The sequence below is a fragment of the Canis lupus genome, chromosome 18, assembly GCF_003254725.2.
Source record: "Canis lupus dingo isolate Sandy chromosome 18, ASM325472v2, whole genome shotgun sequence".
Taxonomy (NCBI): domain Eukaryota; kingdom Metazoa; phylum Chordata; class Mammalia; order Carnivora; family Canidae; genus Canis; species Canis lupus.
The window spans coordinates 13,738,895-13,744,894 of record NC_064260.1 but is presented as its reverse complement, the minus strand read 5'-3'; the positions used below and the strand labels follow the sequence as shown (position 1 = coordinate 13,744,894).

At 36.7% G+C, this 6,000-nt stretch overlaps 1 long non-coding RNA gene across 1 annotated transcript in view; it reads right to left on the bottom strand.

Annotated features, from left to right (window-relative positions):
- Positions 1 to 2,164: 2,164 nt before the first annotated feature.
- LOC125752904 (uncharacterized) overlaps positions 2,165 to 6,000 on the bottom strand; it is a 92,238-nt gene continuing 88,402 nt past the window's right edge. The window contains exon 3 of the long non-coding RNA XR_007403486.1: positions 2,165 to 2,676. This is a non-coding gene — a long non-coding RNA (uncharacterized LOC125752904). The remainder of the gene's footprint in view (positions 2,677 to 6,000) is intronic.

Genomic DNA, 6,000 nt, shown 5'->3' with positions numbered 1-6,000 from the left:
ATTGTTACTTCTATCATCACTGGGTCCTCACTCAACATGGTCACAAGGGCTGGACCTGAACAAGTTTTATAACCTGTGTGTCCTCAGAAATATTTAAATTCACAATCCTTGGACTCTGAAACCTCAAGGTTATCAAATCAAAGCTAAAGACCTTAATACTGGTACTATTTCACCCCATTTCACTATTTATCAAGTCTTGGGTACCCTCAGGAAAGTGAAGTTATATCTTGGTGCTCTGAGAACTTTTACACTATCCAATAGATATAACACTGTCATGATAATGTTTAACAATTTTTTTTAAAACTCTGTCTTCTTGAAACTGGTCTTCTGTTTTTATTTGCTTGTTTCTCAAATTTTTTATATTTATTTTTATCTTATATTTATGAAGCCAAAGTTCCTATGGGTCATCAATTTCATTAAAAAGGTAGGACAGACAACATGGTGAAAAATATTCTTTCAATAGGATACAGTGGAGAAGATATTAAGTAAATTATTAATTCATGTTAGAAGAAGTAGGACCATATTACAGTAGAACCATTTTACAAGACACCATTTCCCTGAATTCTCTGAGGATCTTTATAAATCACTAAAGATACTTAGACCTCACTTTGAAAACCAGAAACTACAATGCAGAGTCACATCAATGATATTTATGCCACTTCCCCACCCCTGAAGTCAGGATACCTATAGTGAACAATCTGAAGACTAGTAGGTAGAAGTTTTAAAAAAAAGAATGTTCTTATTTTGTTTTTATTAATACTATTAGCACAGCTCCTTATGTAACTTTTGAATACGTATCTGAATTTTGGTACTTATCATGTTATTACATAGTGGTTTACAGTTCCTTTTTCCTAAAAGTCTTGAAGATGCAAATTAAGTCCAACTTCCTTTGAATCCCCAGCTTTTAACAGAGTACTTAGGTGTTCAGTAAACATTTGTTGAATGGATAAATATATCAATTCACTAATTATACAAGACAAAAGCCTTTGGGGTAATTACCATTACTACTCAAATGTTCAAATTTTAAAACTTGGGTTCTAAAACAATTAAATGATTTATCTCTTCCTTAGTTTCAAGTCTCTGTGTGTATGTGTGTTTTCCTACCATCTTCCTTTTACTTGTCATCTTCTAAAAATGTTTATGTGGCTGATGTCATCCTACAGAAGACTAGGTCTTAAGCTTGACAAAACGCCCAGTCAGTCCCATGAAGCTTACAGGAGTTACAGTTCACTGCAATAAGTATAAGAGGTAGACTCTTAGCCAAGAACACCAGGATTTCAGTTTGGTTTCAGGAGTGTTAGAGTGGGAGATTTTAGATGATGGCAACATCAATCTGCTTGCCCCAGGTAAGGTCCTACCAGGTGCAGGAAACATTGAGTGGAACCTCTTCTATCCTCCAGTAATGTAACTATGCAACTCCAGCATAATTACCTTAAATGACTTGTGGAAATAAACAGCTGCTTTTCACAAGCCAGATCACCCAGACTTCCCATTCAGATGGCTGACACTATTTCTTGCTATACCACCAGCACCTTCCTGCCACATTGTCCACTTGTTGTACAATAGTGCCCAGGCATGAAATATGCTAGCTGCACCTGTGGCAGTAACCAGTCTGTGGGCACACTCCCATAATCAGAGCAGTGGTTCTTTTAGCATTCAGCAGAATTTTATGGGGAACTTGCTGGACATATATTCCCAGACTCCACTCCCAGATATTCTAAATCAGTAAGTCCAGGATGAAGCCAGTTAACCTCCGATTTCAACAAGCAACCTAGTGATTCTGATGAAGGTGGTTCACAGCTAACACTAAGACACACTTTACTAGAGACGATATTATGTATTATTATGCACCTTTTCAATGACAGCAATTGAAAAGGCCATGTTTCACTCCCACCTCCAGATTTCCATATGTTTTTTATGAATCTTTCTCCCACTGTAACTCAGATTTCTCATTGTAACTACAGGCACAGACACACAGCTATTCCCTTACTGTTTTTAATATCTTCTATATGCTTTATTCTAGACCAGCAATTTTTATGATAGGTTCCATGGAAATCCAAGATTGTATGAAGCTTTTCTAAGGGATTTTAAATTATTCATAGGAAAAGAAATGTTTTCCTTTGATGTATACTTTATTTGGAGACATAAAAAAAATATGCACCATTTCCAGCACCTTGAAAAGGACAAACAGAAAGCTTCTAGAATAGTTGACAACTTCATAATACATGTATGAATGTCTGCTTAGTTTCAAAAATTCTTTAAAACTTGCGATCAGTGTTTCCCATACAAAACTTCCCAAAAAATTCACAGGTGACAACAGAGTAAGTCAGCTAAGATTATATCCTATGTTCACTGCAGGTCAGACAGGCTTTCTTGCCATCTTTGATTTATTTGTAGCTATATGCACTCTCCAAGCAGAGACAGACTCTAATCTTTATAGCATTAGGGGTGTAGCCTTCATGGGTAATATTTGAAGTATGAGAATTAAAGGCAGAATAAAGTTTCCAGGAGCCTCTATTTTCATTAAACCAAATTCTTCCATGCTTCTGTGCTTCCTGTTTTCAAATGCTTTTCATTCTTTTGTGAGGGTCTGGTCCATTAAGATGTCTGAAATGTGCATCCTTTGGGTGTGCTTAAGTAAAAGCCCCGCATGGCTGGTCTGCTAGAGTCCATTCCCTGTGAATGAAGTTGAATGCACTTGAATAAGCAATGATGTATGAATACCTTAAAAAGAACAGCACTGGTGATGGAGTTTCAGCTCCATTCTAAGCACTGAATCCTTCAAGATGCAATGGAGCAATCTCCGCCAAGTCAATTGGGAACACAAATGTAAACCATCCAGCTCTATTTAAACAGCAAGAGGAGGAGAAGAAATGCATGCTTATGATGAGGGTTTAGTGGGCCTTAAAGAAGTCATGCTAAATCAGCAAATATTTATTGAGCACATTCCATGTGCAAGACTATTAACGCAGATGTTTATATTACTGCAGGACCCAGAAAGCTATACAATTTCACAGACATACCCCAACCTCTAGATTTATCTGCAGGGGACTTGAAAAGAGATATGTCTGCTCCAATGTGAGATGGTCCCATTGGACCCTGCTCAACTCCAAACCACTTAAAGACTCCTATGAGAACAATTGGCCAGAGGACAAATAGTGAGTGGAAATCAGTAAGTTTTCTGTGAGGAGTAAGGTCCAAAATATCAGATGGTTGAGCTAGATTCATGTTTTTCAAATTATAGTTTATGAAATAATTAGTAAGCCATATCCCAACATATTTTGAATACAGAATAAAATAAAGAGGAAAAGAAAGTATCAGCCAGTCTTTTTTCTGAAGTTTATTTATTACTTATTATTTGAGTTATCTCTACACCCAATGTGGAGCTCAAGCTCACAACCCTGAGATCAAGAGTCACAGGCTCTTCCAGCCAGGTGCCCCTCCATTCACTTGTAAGTCCTGCCAGTTCTCCCATTTCAGACTCCACTAAAAATCCTTTTCCAGCCACTCCTTCTGGTTGTCCCCTAGCCTATTACAAATAGTAAGTCTAAGTATTGTTCCATGAAATATATTAGTTAAATGAGAGGAGAGGATGAGAGAGAGACAGAGTGAGCGCATGTGCGTGCAAGCCCTAAGTTTTTCATAAATACATTCTAATGGTGAGTAATAGTCCAAAACGATTGAAAGCTACTGAACAGATAATGTACTAAAATCTTTTTCAACAGTGAGATCCTGCAGTTCTCAAATTTTCTAATTTTCTACATGATTTTTAAATTACTTTGTAACAATTGTAGTTTTAAAATCCAAATCTACAAAATTTTAAGAAAACAATCAAAACTCCAAATGTTACCTCTTCCCTTCCCAATCTCCATTCCATAAGAAAAGTAGTAAATGTTTGATTTACAGGCGAGAGATCACTTTTCTATTTATAACTGTTATGCTAGTAGTTAGCTCCATATTTCAAACAATATGCTGTCATACTGCTTGACTTTTTTCATATTAAACATTATCTATTGATTCTTTCCACTGAGAGATGAGTCTTGCGCTCCCTCACATCACACATATGCACACACATACCCCCTTCTTCAAAATCTAATCCCATTAGTATCATGATTATGTTTAAACTAATTGCCAATATTTATATTATGACAGTATGATTATTATTTCCTGCTGAAAATATGGAATGATATGATTATATATCTTTCCTTGATTATTTTTTGTTGTTCCTGAGTAAGTCATAGTTTTTTTTCTTTAAATTTTTATTTAAATTCTAGGTAGTTAACATAGAGTGTAATATTGGTTTTAGGAGTAGAATTTAGTGAATGATCAGTTACATATAACACCCAGCGCTCAACACAAGTGCCTCCTTAATACCAATCACCCATTTCACCCATCTTCTACCCAACTCCCTTCCAGCAATCCTCAGTTTGTTCTCTATGGTTATGAGTCTCTTATGGTTTGCTTCCTTTTCTTTTTTTTCCTCTTCCCTATGTTCATTTGTTTCACTTTTCAAATTCCACATATGAGTGAAATCATATGGTCATATCATTTGTCTTTATCTGACTTATTTCACTTAGCATAATATACTCTAGCTCCATCCACATCATTGCAAATGGCAAGATTTCATTCTTTTTTATGGATGAGTAATATTCCATTGTATATACATACCACATCTTCTTTATCCATTCATCAGTTGATGGACATTTGGGCTCCTTCCCTAATTTGGCTATTGTTGATAATGCTTCTATAAAGACTAGGGTGCATATATCCCTTTAAATTAGTATTTTTGTGTCCTTTGAGTTAAATACCTAGTAGTGCAATTGCTGGGTCATAGGGTAGTTCAGTTTTTAATTTTTTTCTAAGGTTTTATTTATTTGAGAGTGAGAAAGAGCATGAGCTTGGGGGAGAAGCAGAGCCAGACGGAAAGGGAGAGGCAGACTCCCTGCTAAGCAGGCAGCCTGATGTGGGGCCTGACTCCAGGACACTGGGATCATGACCAGAGCTGAAGGCAGACGCTCAACCAACTAAGCCACCCAGGCACCTCTATTTTTAACTTTTTGAGGAATATCCATACTGCTTTCCAGAATAGCTATACCAGTTTGCATTCTCACCAATAGTGTAAGGGGGGTTCCCCTATCTTTACATTCTTGCCAACAACTATTGTTTCCTGAGTTGTTAATTTTAGCCATTCTGACAGGTATGGGTGGTATCTCATTGTGGTTTTGATTCATATTTCCCTGATGATGAGTAATGTTGAGCATCTTTTTATGTATGTTAGCCATCTGGATGTCTTCTTTGGAGAAATGTCTGTTCATGTCTTCTGCCCATTTCTTAATTGGATTATCTATTTTTTAGGTGTTGAGTTTGATAAGTTCTTTATAGACTTTGGATACTAACCTTTTTATCAGATATGTCATTGCAAACATCTTCTCCCATTCTGTAGGATGTCTTTTGGTTTTGTTTATGGTTTCCTTTGCTGTGCAGAAGCTTTTTATCTTGATGAAATCTCAACAGTTCATTTTTGCTTTTCTTTCTCTTGCCTCCAGAGGCATGTCTAGGAAGAAGTTGCTATGGTTGAAGTCAAAGAGGTTGCTGCCTGTCTTCTCCTCTAGGATTCCAATGGTTTCTTGTCTCACATTTAAGTCTTTCATCCATTGTGAATTTCTCCTCGGGTATGGTGTAAGACAGTGGTCTACTTTCATTCTTCTGCATGTGGCTGTCGAGTTTTCCCAACACCATTTGTTGAAGACACTGTCTTTTTTCAATTGGATATTCTTTCCTGCTTTATTGATTAGTTGACCATATAGTTGTGGGTCCAATCCTGGGTTCTCTATTCTGTTCCATTGATCTATGTGCCTGTATGCACCATACTGACAGCACCATACTGTCTCAATGACTTCAGCTTTGTAATATAGCTTGAAGTCCAGAATTGGATGCCTCCAGCTTTGCTTTTCCTTTTCAAAATTGCTTTGGCTATACAAAACTAAGAGTTGGGTTTTA